General features: G+C 42.6%; 1 protein-coding gene across 3 annotated transcripts in view; it reads right to left on the bottom strand.

Moving 5' to 3' along the window:
• The window catches only part of lzts3.L (leucine zipper, putative tumor suppressor family member 3 L homeolog), a 37,834-nt gene extending 25,605 nt beyond the window's left edge, over positions 1 to 12,229 (bottom strand). The window contains exon 1 of one of the 3 annotated variants that reach the window (XM_018227066.2): positions 11,952 to 12,229. The gene's annotated coding sequence lies outside the window, so the exon portion shown is untranslated. Of the gene's footprint in view, positions 1 to 2,418; positions 2,632 to 11,951 lie in introns of those variants that run through there. The other 2 variants (XM_018227046.2, XM_041587178.1) reach the window with 2 other exon arrangements.
• Between the last annotated feature and the right edge of the window lie 1,484 nt (positions 12,230 to 13,713).

The following is a 13,713-nucleotide window of genomic DNA, read 5'->3' as shown; positions in this document are numbered from 1 at the left end:
CCCCCATACTGTAAGCAAGATCCCTAAAGAATGGGTTTGCTGAGATAGGAGAGATTGAACTTGACTGCCGTGCACAGAGCCCTGACCTCAACCCAATGGAACCCCTATAGGATGAACTGGAACCCCAAATGTGAGTCAGGTCTGAATCCAACACTAGTGTCAGACATCACCCATGCTCTTGTGTCTGGATGGAAACTAATCCCACCACAATGTTCCAACATCTAATGGGAACATCTCCAGAAGAGCATAGGGGAATGGTAGTAAAGAGAGAACCAACGTCACATACTTTTTGCCATTTAGTGTTTATTAGGGTGTCATGGTGTCTATATTAGCCTATGGGTACCAGGGGAGCTTTAGCATTTCCCTAGGTGGATAAAGATATAAAATTCCCCTTCACCCAGTACCTCCCCTCTCTGCCAAGCTGCAAATGAAACTGGACAGAAGCCAATGAAGGATTTTCCTACGGCAGAAATATTCTCATCCCATGCAGAGGAGTCACCTTTGTAATCTACAATGTACAGACCATCCATATCCTTCCCATCACACTCCTCAATATATTCACTTGGCAGCCAACTAGGCCAACTCCTATTTAGGATCATAAACATCTCTATTTGGACAGTGTTCATATGTTCCATGGTCATCCCACAGACGTTAAAGGGATTCTGATTTTTATGATGGCGTTTTTTATTTCTAAATGACACTGTTTACACTGCAAATAATTCACTCTACAGTATAAAATTTCATTCCTGAACCAGCAAGTGTATTTAGTTGTAATATTGGGGTGTAGGTGCATCTCAGGTCATTTTGCCTGGTCATGTGCTTTCAGAAAGAGCCAGCACTTTAGGATGGAACTGCTTTCTGGCAGGTTGTTGTTTCTCCTACTCAATGTAACTGAATGTGTCTCAGTGGGACCTGGATTTTACTATTGAGTGCTATTCTTAGATCTACCAGGCAGCGGTTATCTTGTGTTAGGGAGCTGTTATCTGGTTACCTTCCCATTGTTCTGTTAGGTTTTTTTTCAAAGAGCATCAGTTAATAGTGCTATTAACTGTTTCTCTTTGGAAAAAAACCTTTTTTCCCCATGACAGTATCCCTTTAAGGAACAGTTCTGTGACAGATATATATACCAATTAATTAGTCCGCCACTGCGGAGCTGCCAGAATCCCAAACCCCTACCCATAATCCTACTGCTAGGACGTCAGACCTTTAACACTATAAAGAAATACAACCAGTTGATGAGCATCTGGGCACTGCGAGTGTTTTCCACGGAAGTCATCAGAGTTCCACATTGACTCCCACATAAACTGAGCGACACTTACAGAATCATTTGCACTTTACCCACCTACTCGAGATGTCCTAAGCCAAACATGGCAACACCCACCTGGCACAACAGCTGTTACCAAACTGCCACCATACAAATGCCGCCTGTGCTCTATAAGCCACACCTACTGTTCACCGATGCTGTACAAATGTGCCCATAACATGGGTGCGGTTTGCCAATACCAGACTTTGTACTTTCATATAAAGGCAACTTGTCTTTCATTGTCTCTTATACAGTTTCCCTTTGTAAGATAAATCACTAAAGCCATCAATGAGGAGTCGCAGATCCCCTCAACGTGCAAACCTGTATTTTTTTTATAATACAGCGGACAGAAAAACGAAAATATGTAGTAAAGCAGGATTAAGGAAGTGGGGGGGCCTGCCAATGCAGGGGTGCTGGGGTCCCCATTAAAGGGAAAGTTTATAAACCAGGTTACTAACTGCAACTGCTGGAGGCTGAATAACCTGGATATAATGGAAAGCTACTCAATAATTACATTAGGTAATATTTACTTTTTCTTGATTTTTTCCCCCTTTGATACTGGGGACCTAGAGCCATGGGATTAAAAACAGGAGCAGCAGACCCTGCAGTTGCTGGCAGGCCCAGAAGTACACAGTGCCCTGTGGGGTCTTGTCTAATGTAATATCATTATATCTATGTTGCTTAAGGTTTGGTAAAATGAGTTTGCTATGGGGTCCAAAAAGCTTGACTTAACCCCCACATATTGTGGGACTTTTATGGATCATTTATGGTGCCTGGAACATTTCATCTTCTGGATATTCCCCATTGGCATCGCAATACCGTCTTCTATGGTATGTGGGACGCAAAGGGTTAACGAATTGGAAGATTCACCAGCATCAAATTGGCCAACGATACAAGGGATGAATGGATACACAAACTGACATAGAAGGACTGACAGATATAAATAGATAGACAGACAGACAGATACATGGGCACACCAGATTCATATGACTCTATGCTATTTACCACATAACTGCCAAGTGCAACAATAAATACTATGCGAAGCCCAGGCTCCATACATAGTGCTGAGTTGTAGAGCCAGCCTGTCACCCAGTGATGAGCCCCTCTGTCCTTACCTCTGCAGCCCCTCTCCTTATTCCTGTTACAGGGGCCTCTCTTCTCCATAAAGCAGCGTCGTGGTTCCCTACTGCACCCGTGAGTTCTAATCAGTATCGTTATGAGATGAAGAAGAGACAGAGATTGGGGATGTTTTCTGAGCAGTGAAAGCAGCTGTGACATCCACTTGCTTTCCCATGCCAGTCTGTGTGACAGTGTGTGTGAGAGTGTGTGATAGTGTGTGTGTGTGTGTCTGTGCTCCAACACACTGAGTCACGTTGCTGTGTAGCACTGAGTGTTCAGCTGGTCTGACTGCCCACGTGGGTTGCTAAGTGGGTGTGATGCTTGTGCACCCGGGAGGAGATAACGTGCCAGTTGGAATTCTTGGGTGTTTAGGTACGGTCTATGTAACATTAGCTCAGAGCTCAGCATGATGGAAAGCAGAGTGAAACATTCTGATAAAATTATCATTCCACAGAGAGCTATCTATAGGGGCCCAAACAGGGGGCAGCAGCCTTGTGTATCAGACATAGTGGGGCAACACAGAGCAGCAATGCTATTTAGGAAGCATGGGAAACTGTAGGCACTGCTGCAGCACATAAACTGTGGGAAAGCAGGTATAGTAGGGAGAGATGGTGCCTATAGTAACAGTGGATAATAGTCTCTGGGAAGGGAGTGTGACTGTGGGATAGCAGGTATAGTAGGGAGAGATGTGTCTATAGTAACAGTGGGATAATAGTCTCTGGGAAGGGAGTGTGACTGTGGGATAGCAGGTATAGTAGGGAGAGATGGTGCCTATAGTAACAGTGGATAATAGTCTCTGGGAAGGGAGTGTGACTGTGGGATAGCAGGTATAGTAGGGAGAGATGGTGTCTATAGTAACAGTGGATAATAGTCTCTGGGAAGGGAGTGTGACTGTGGGATAGCAGGTATAGTAGGGAGAGATGGTGTCTATAGTAACAGTGGATAATAGTCTCTGGGAAGGGAGTGTGACTGTGGGATAGCAGGTATAGTAGGGAGAGATGGTGTCTATAGTAACAGTGGATAATAGTCTCTGGGAAGGGAGTGTGACTGTGGGATAGCAGGTATAGTAGGGAGAGATGGTGTCTATAGTAACAGTAGGATAATAGTCTCTGGGAAGGGAGTGTGACTGTGGGATAGCAGGTATAGTAGGGAGAGATGGTGCCTATAGTAACAGTGGGATAATAGTCTCTGGGAAGGGAGTGTGACTGTGGGATAGCAGGTATAGTAGGGAGAGATGTGTCTATAGTAACAGTGGGATAATAGTCTCTGGGAAGGGAGTGTGACTGTGGGATAGCAGGTATAGTAGGGAGAGATGGCGCCTATAGTAACAGTGGATAATAGTCTCTGGGAAGGGAGTGTGACTGTGGGATAGCAGGTATAGTAGGGAGAGATGGTGTCTATAGTAACAGTGGGATAATAGTCTCTGGGAAGGGAGTGTGACTGTGGGATAGCAGGTATAGTAGGGAGAGATGGTGCCTATAGTAACAGTGGATAATAGTCTCTGGGAATGGAGTGTGACTGTGGGATAGCAGGTATAGTAGGGAGAGATGGTGTCTATAGTAACAGTGGATAATAGTCTCTGGGAAGGGAGTGTGACTGTGGGATAGCAGGTATAGTAGGGAGAGATGGTGTCTATAGTAACAGTGGATAATAGTCTCTGGGAAGGGAGTGTGACTGTGGGATAGCAGGTATAGTAGGGAGAGATGGTGTCTATAGTAACAGTGGATAATAGTCTCTGGGAAGGGAGTGTGACTGTGGGATAGCAGGTATAGTAGGGAGAGATGGTGTCTATAGTAACAGTAGGATAATAGTCTCTGGGAAGGGAGTGTGACTGTGGGATAGCAGGTATAGTAGGGAGAGATGGTGCCTATAGTAACAGTGGGATAATAGTCTCTGGGAAGGGAGTGTGACTGTGGGATAGCAGGTATAGTAGGGAGAGATGGCGCCTATAGTAACAGTGGGATAATAGTCTCTGGGAAGGGAGTGTGACTGTGGGATAGCAGGTATAGTAGGGAGAGACGGTGTCTATAGTAACAGTGGGATAATAGTCTCTGGGAAGGGAGTGTGACTGTGGGATAGCAGGTATAGTAGGGAGAGATGGTGTCTATAGTAACAGTGGATAATAGTCTCTGGGAAGGGAGTGTGACTGTGGGATAGCAGGTATAGTAGGGAGAGATGGTGTCTATAGTAACAGTGGATAATAGTCTCTGGGAAGGGAGTGTGACTGTGGGATAGCAGGTATAGTAGGGAGAGACGGCGCCTATAGTAACAGTGGATAATAGTCTCTGGGAAGGGAGTGTGACTGTGGGATAGCAGGTATAGTAGGGAGAGATGGCGCCTATAGTAACAGTGGATAATAGTCTCTGGGAAGGGAGTGTGACTGTGGGATAGCAGGTATAGTAGGGAGAGATGGTGTCTATAGTAACAGTGGATAATAGTCTCTGGGAAGGGAGTGTGACTGTGGGATAGCAGGTATAGTAGGGAGAGATGGTGCCTATAGTAACAGTGGATAATAGTCTCTGGGAAGGGAGTGTGACTGTGGGATAGCAGGATGGCTGTTCCAGGGTTCCAATGACTTCTGCTGGAACGGCAAACCTGAACAGGTGCTAAATAATCTTAATATGCCTGTGACCAGTTTTTGTGCCCATTAACTTATTAACTCCCATTGTTTCTCTATGTTTTACATAGTACATTACATAAATGCAACCAGTGTGAACATTCCTCAATCTTCAAACTGAATAAACTATAACATTGATCTAAATGTTTAAATCGGAAGTCTTAGAATTAGCCACCAAAGTAATAAGGCTATAGGCCCTCTATAGGGGACCAAGGGAACTGCAACATCTCTGTCCATGGTGCTGAACAGATTCCCCTATCCATGGTTCTGAATGGAACCCTTGAGCCCAACCACATTAAGATTTTTGTTATTGAACAGTTTATGCAAAATAAATCAAAGGCAAATTTAAGTGATGATTTTGTCAGTCAGGGCACAGTCCTACACCTTATTTAGGTGACAACATATTGTGCTCCCCCTACAGGTAAAGTTTATTAAAATTGCCAGTGAAGATGGCATGGGACGTGCGGTAGGTGCCATGTATCATAACTGTGAGTGTTATTGTTCCCTGTGTATAGAGAACATCAGCTTCTACCTCATATGGAGAAAATGAAGCAAGGGATGCAGGGAATTTTCATACTGCCCACACGCCGAGGAAATTACTATGAAATGACACCTTAATCACAAGCTAATTGACCTATTTTCCAAGTACTCACAGGTCTATTCAAATCTTACTCATGCCCCGCTGTAAATGACACACTATTGTGTGCGCATAATCACATTATAGTGTTTTCCGAGGAATTACCTTGAATTACCTTGATGGGACCTCCTGCAGTTTGCACGGTGACTTTTAGGATTATCATGGAGCCTGTGAAACTATATCCAGCAGCAAGGCAAACAGATTCACTACACTACTCTGTAGGAAACCATATGGAAGAGCTCTTCCTTCCAACTATCCCCCTCTGCTTCTCCTTTCTCTCTCTCTAAGCTTCACCTTATGGGTTACATGTTCCTCTGCAAGTTCCAATTAAGGGTCCAAACTTTGGCTACAGGCAGCCCTTGAAGGTCCAATCTTTGGTTCGAGAACCCTAAGCTTATCTTCAAGCTTGGGTTTAAGGTGTATTTAGGAGAGGAATGGCCATTCTCCCTAATTCTCACCCTAACTGGGGTTCAGGCTATGCCCACCCAACCACTGCTCCATGCTCCTCCAGTGGGGCTAGCCGACAGTTTGAGACTATGCAGCACATTGACATTTAAAGGGGAACTATCAAAAAAATGAGAATTTAATATAAACTTCAGCATTATAAAATACGTTTTCTAAATATAATCAATTAAAGATTCTGTACTATTTCTGAAATAGTCAAGTTTATTTTCACTATTCCTCTCTCGGCATCTATTTCTCTTCATTCTGTCTTCAGGCAGGAGTTGGGTGTCAGATAATCATTGACAGTTAGATCCAATATAGCTTATAGGGGGGGTCCTTTTGCCTAGAAGATGAATTAGAGTTGTTAAAATCACCAGACATCATGTCTCTCTACATGCAGATTTTGTTAGATTTTGTTTGTACTGGATTCAGTTATTTGAGTGAGCTCTAATACATCTACTAGGAAAGGAAGCCCCCCTATAAGATATATTGGATCTAACTGTCAATGAATACCTGACACCCAACTGCTGCATGAAGACAGAACGAAGATGCTGAAAGAGGATGAAGATAAACTTGATTATTTCAGAAATTATGCTGAATATTTAATTGATTGTATTTAGAATGTCTCTTATTTCAGCATGCCGATAGTTCCCCTTTAATGATGGGTAAGTGGATGATGTCAGTTATACAAAATCTCATTTAACAACCCCCTTTAACAATCCAACAACATTACATTTAGCCTCGTCATTATAAATCACCTTTCAAGTCACCAAGACTTGCCAGACCTTTCTTTCTGTTATAGGGGACCAGTGATGAAATGCAAAGACTATGGAGGAACAGAACAGAGATGTATGGAGAGTAACTATGATAAAGAATATGATAAGTGCATAATTTATGGGGCACAAAGTGGCTGGAATAGATATTCCAACACCTCAACGAAATCAGTAGAACGTCCTTATCTAATGGTCCAGGAGAAGAACATTTCCTTGGCTCATCCTGAAATCTTGGCACAAAAACTGAACTCTGATTTACCTGCCGCTACAGTGAATTTTCAGGCCCCGTTGTGTTAACATAATAAGTTCGAGAGCTTTTTTTCAACACACCAAGGAATAATTCCATGAGAGGAATTCAGGTCATGCTGTCATTCTGGTAGGAGATCCAGACGGAGAATTGCTGAGCTATGAATCAGGCAACGCAACTTGTAGAGGTACCAGAGAAAATCACTATTCCATTATGCTACAAGCGCACGGTAATCATAATAATTTATGCTCTTGTGGTGCCGTTCGATGCGATCAGCCTTAAACTGAAAGTCTACTTTCTCCTGCTAATGAGGTAGAACTTACAGGAAGACTCTGCCAAAATCTATTCTTGCAACACTGCAGCCATTTTCCTTTTCTGTCTTTACAACTGTTGCTAAAGGAATGCTCCAAAAGACACTATTATTCTCGAGGTATCCAGGGCAGCCAATAAGAACTCAACCCAAATCATACTCTCATTGGTCAGTAGACTGGGCCATCATTGCTCAAGCAATAATATATCATCTAAAACACATAGGGCTTCTTTGCTAAGGTATTATCAGAAAATAAATATAGTGGGTTGTAGAAGTTTATAGGGAAGGGGCATATTAGAAAATAATTGGTAAGTTTTTGAGTTTTGCACGATCCAACTAAACTATAGAACTTGATTTGAAACTAATGCTGGTAATACACCAGTCATTATTAGGGATGCAGCAAATCCACTATTTTGGATTGGGCCAAACCCCCGAATCCTTTGCGAAAGATTCGCCCAAATACTGGACCCTAATTTACATATGTAAATTAGGGGTGGGAAAAACATTTTTTACTTCCTTTATTTGTGACAAAAAGTCATGAGATTTCCCTCCGCGTCCCTAATTTGCAAATTCAAATTAGGATTCTGTTCAGCCAGGCAGAAAGATTTGGCCAAACTTGAATCCTGCTGAAAAAGGCTGAATCCTTGGCGAATCCTGAGTCGGATCCTGAATTTGGTGCATCTCTAGTCATTATTGGCTGCAAGCTTGATGTCACATATGGGGGAAATAATGCATTTTTAATAGAGATATAGTTCAATCTGATGTGAGTAATGGTGGAAAACTCTTCTCCTGATGGGTCCCCCCAAGGAATGCCTCCAATTTGGCCCACCAATTCTGGGTTTTTGGAGACAACACCAACTGAGAGGATTGTTACATAGTTAGTTAGTTAGTTAGTTAAATCGGGTTGAAAAAAGACAAAGTCCATCAAGTTCAACCCCTCCAAATGAAAACCCAGCAGCCATACACACACCCCTCCCTACTTTCACATAAATTCTATATACCCATATCTATACTAACTATAGAGTTTAGTATCACAATAGCCTTTGATATTATGTCTGTCCAAGAAATCATCCAAGTCCCTCTTATAATCATTAACTGAATCAGCATCACAACATCACCCGGCAGTGCATTCCACAACCTCACTGTCCTGACTGTGAAGAACCCCCTACGTTGCTTCAAATGAAAGTTCTTTTCTTCTAGTCTGAAGGGGTGGCCTCTGGTACGGTGATCCACTTTATGGGTAAAAAGGTCCCCTGCTATTTGTCTATAATGTCCTCTAATGTACTTGTAAAGTCTAATCATGTCCCCTCGCAAGCGCCTTTTTTCCAGAGAAAACAACCCCAACCTTGACAGTCTCCCCTCATAATTTAACTCTTCCCTCCCTCTAACCAGTTTAGTTGCACTTAGTCTCTGCACTCCCTCCAGCTCATTTATATCCCTCTTAAGGACTGGAGTCCAAAACTGCCCCCATACTCCAGATGAGGCCTCACCAGGGTCCTATAAAGAGACATAATTATGTTTCATCCCTTGAGTTAATGCCCTTTTTTATACAAGACAGAACTTTATTTGCTTTAGTGGCCACAGAATGACACTGCCCAGAATTAGACAACTTGTTATCTACAAAAACCCCAAGATCCTTCTCATTTAAGGAAACTCCCAACACACTGCCATTTAGTGTATAACTTGCATTTATATTATTTCGGCCAAAGTGCATAACCTGCATTTATCAACATTGAACCTCATTTCTATACACATAGAATTCTCCATAGAATGTTCTGAAGATCTAGCCCACAATTCACATTCCATAAAGCAGACCCCTGATGTACAGGTATGGGAACCGTTATCCGGAAACCTAAATTCTAAATTATGGAATGAAAACCTCCCATAGACTCCACTATAATAAAATAATCCTGATTTTTAAAATTGGTTTCCTTTTTTCTATGTAATAATAAAACAGTCGCTTGTACTTGATCCCAACTAAAATATAATTAATCCTTATTGGAAGCAAAACCAGCCTATTGGGTTTATTTACTATTTACATGATTTTCTAGTAGACTTAAGGTATGAAGATCCAAATTACAGAAAGATCCCTTATCCGGAAAACCCCAGGTCCTGAGCATTCTGGATAACAGGTCCCATACCTGTACCAAGTCTTCAAGAACTGGTCCATAGACATGTACAAACAGCAGATAGAGGACAGGGGAAATGAAAGGGAAGACACTCCAGAGACAATTTGCATTTGGTTTTCATTTTTTACTATTTGTGGTTTTTCAGTTGCTTAGCTTTTTATTCAGCAGCTCTCCAGTTTGCAATTTCAGCCATCTGGTAGCTAGGGTCCTAATTCCCCTAGCAACCATGCACTGATTTGAATAAGAGACTGGAATATGAATAGGACAGGCCTGAATAGAAAGATGAGCAATAACAATACATTTGTAGCCTTACAGAGCATTTGTTTGTTCAGGTGAGGTCAGTGACCCCCATTTAAAAGCTGGAAAGAGTCAGAAGAAGAAGGCAAATAATTAAAAAACTATAAAGAAAAAAAATAAATAAATAATGAAGACCAATTGGAAAAAACTATAAACAAATGAATGCCAATTGAAACGTTGCTTAGAATTAGCCATTCTATAACATACTGAAGGTTAATTTAAAGGTGAAGCTTAAGAAAATCAAAGTGTGCCCTTTATCCAGTTGGCTGCAGGGACCCTGTGATTTAAAATCTTCCTTAAAACATTTTTTTTTTTTTTTTTTTTAAATTTTACCCCATCTCTGAAAATAAACCTGCCAGATTCCCAGACAGACAAGAAAATACAAAGCACAATAAATGATGATAACGTCTGCTATAAGAAAATACTTCTCTCTCCCCAGAATGTTGCTCCTTTACTCTGCCCGAGGGACATGTGAGAGTTGCCATAAAGATAAAGTCAATAACATACATAAATACATATAAAGACTGAGATAAACTCCCAGCAAAACCACAATGAATTCCAAAGCCTGGGGATCAGGCCATTCCCTCTCTGATCACCTGAGAGACACAGGCAAATGCAGGGAAATCATCTATGCAAAGTGGCACAATGGAAAGTACAGCAGATACATCAGTAATGAGTACTTACTTACTTACACAGGTCTGACTTCAGGACACGATGGTACAGGGCTTGGTCCTACTTTGGATAATATCTTGACTTGCAAAACTTCAATAAATAAATCAACTGCCATTCACACTGGGTCTAAACTATCCAATCAGCTGTGTCCAAATTGTCTTAGCAGGAATATTAGGTGATAAAGAGGGATTCACCCCTGTCTAATATGGAGAGGGGCAAATGAGCAGAGTTTTCTAACAAAATACACCTGCTGTGTTCCCATTGGCTGATGTTGTGCCCAGTAGACAGACTCAAATAGGAGGATCTTATTTTAACCACTGGCACAGAATGAGCTTTTCTACAGTATATTAAACAGCTACAGCAAATTGCAGTATATACAGTATACAATAAGTTGTAGTATATAGGAGAAATACAGGTTGGGGGAGATGTACATAGGAGAAATACAGGTTGGGGGAGATGTACATAGGAGAAATACAGGTTGGGGGAGGTGTACATAGGAGGAATACAGGTTGGGGGAGGTGTACATAGGAGGAATACAGGTTGGGGGAGGTGTACATAGGAGGAATACAGGTTGGGGGAGGTGTACATAGGAGGAATACAGGTTGGGGGAGGTGTACATAGGAGGAATACAGGTTGGGGGAGGTGTACATAGGAGGAATACAGGTTGGGGGAGGTGTACATAGGAGGAATACAGGTTGGGGGAGGTGTACATAGGAGGAATACAGGTTGGGGGAGGTGTACATAGGAGGAATACAGGTTGGGGGAGGTGTACATAGGAGGAATACAGGTTGGGGGGAGGTGTATATAGGAGGAATACAGGTTGGGGGGAGGTGTATATAGGAGGAATACAGGTTGGGGGGAGGTGTATATAGGAGGAATACAGGTTGGGGGAAGTGTATATAGGAGGAATACAGGTTGGGGAGATGTACATATAGGAGGAATACAGGTTGGGGAGATGTACATAGGAGGAATACAGGTTGGGGGAAGTGTACATAGGAGGAATACAGGTTGGGGAGATGTACATAGGAGGGATACAGGTTGGGGGAGATGTACATAGGAGGGATACAGGTTGGGGGAGATGTATATAGGAGGGATATATATATATATATATATATATATATATATATATATATATATATATATATATATATATATACACACATATATATATATATACACATATATCCCTCCTATATACATATATATATATATATATATATATATATATGTTACAGGTGCAGGTGAGGGCCATGTGTGACGCAGCAGGTGGCAGTTTGGGCAGGTATCTGGCAGTGAGTCGTGGGATGACGTCATGTCGGCAGTAGGGGGGGGTGCAGTGCGGGGGCCCCGTGCGGTTCTGGTGCCGCTGGATCAGTAGAAGTCGGAGGGGGGGGGAGACTTACCTGCCAGTGTTGGGGCTTGTGTTTGGCATCTTCCCTGCAGTGACCCGGGGCGGGGGCAGACTGGCTCATTGCCGGTTGATGGGGCGGAGGAAGATCCTGATTGAGCTGCTGTTGGTGATTCCCCGGACCGTGAGTTCCAGGCTGTGAGATTCCCACACACACGCCCCGCCCCTCCCCGCTCTGTCACTGTGGATTGGCTGTAACTCAGGGGGAGGGAAGTCTCGCAACGATCTCTTGACCGAGTTACCGGCACATCAGTGTGTGACTTATACTCTCGCTCCTCTCTGTGTCTCTGTCCCGCCGGTACCACTGACACTCAATGTGCCCATCCCCCAGTCTCTCTCAGTCTCACGCACATTCATATAATAACTCCCTGTTGGGCACAGAAAGCTCCGCTTATTGTTATTTGGCAATGTCGCTAATTGAGAAGATCTTGTGATGTCACAACCTGCTGTTTATAACTTAAAGAGACAACAACACTATTTGAGAGCATGATGTGGGCTCTGTCACAGCAGCATCACCTGCAGGGCTGCCAGGTTGGTGGTTTTCCAGCCAAATTGGGCTACTAATTTAAAGCCCAGGAAGATTTGAAAGTACAAACTAGCCAAGGTAAGGATTTGGGCTACTTTTTGGGCCTTTGGCTGGTTTGTTGCCCAAATGTGCAAAAGCCTGTGTCTCCCAATGCATGTTGGGTAATGTAGTTTTTGTTTAACAGTTTGCCAACTGCCAAGTTTAAGTAAGACTACAATACCCAGCATGCACTTGTGTAGAATTTGGGAGTTATCGGATTTTGGGCTTCAGTCTCCCGTGCCTTGGAAGCATTCTCGGGTTTTCTGGTGCCTTTTCTAAATTTCAGACAATTTTGGGGCAAAAATCAGCTGGCCACCAAAATATTTAGAGATTGACCTGTTTCACCAATATTTATTGAAATTGTATATGTATTAGGCCCTTATGGGGCCCCTATACCTCCCAGGCCCCTCTGTAGTTTCTCCCCTTGTGATGGCTGGGCAAATCTGTCCCATTTTACTTCATGGAAAATTTGCAAATCAGCGAAAATTTGAAAAATACATATTGTGCTATTTTTGGGCTAGTTTTGAAGTGACTCTTGGCTAATTTTGGGCTGTTTTTTTTAGCTGACTTTGGCTGTTTTTGAAAATAAGACCTGGCAACCCTTGTCACCAGGGCCCTTTTAATTAGGAAAAGCATAGAGGGGCCCCTGCTGTTATTTAGTAGGGGCCAACAAGTCTCCTATTCCTTTAAAGATCCCATTGGATAACTGACAGGGCATTGACGGACCACTAACTCAAAGCATTTCCTGAACTTAGAAGCCACTACTGTACAATATACTGTATATATATATATATATATATATATATATATATATATATATATATATATATATATATATATTAGATGCCTCTACTGTACAAGATACTGTATATATTTATATATTCGATGCTCCATCCTGGCGCCTTTGAAAAGCCTTGGCCTCCTAGTGATGAAAGAGGAACCGTATTCTCCTCACTTTTAATGAGTTGAATGTGGCCTTTTATGTACAAGTGATCTGTCACTCACAGGCCTGAGACTCTGCAATGTGAACTCCTAATGAACTCGCCCTTATTATATTCCTTTTTAACCCTCCGCTTCCCATTCCATAACGTTGGGCAGGCGGGCAGAGTACCAGCAGGAGGAGATAAGCATCAAAGAGAAGCCGCAAGGCTTTCCGAAATATGAGGGGGTGGGGGGATGAAATTAGACTTTG

Source organism: Xenopus laevis, chromosome 1L, assembly GCF_017654675.1.
Source record: "Xenopus laevis strain J_2021 chromosome 1L, Xenopus_laevis_v10.1, whole genome shotgun sequence".
NCBI lineage: Eukaryota > Metazoa > Chordata > Amphibia > Anura > Pipidae > Xenopus > Xenopus laevis.
This window is presented reverse-complemented; position numbering and strand designations above follow the sequence as displayed.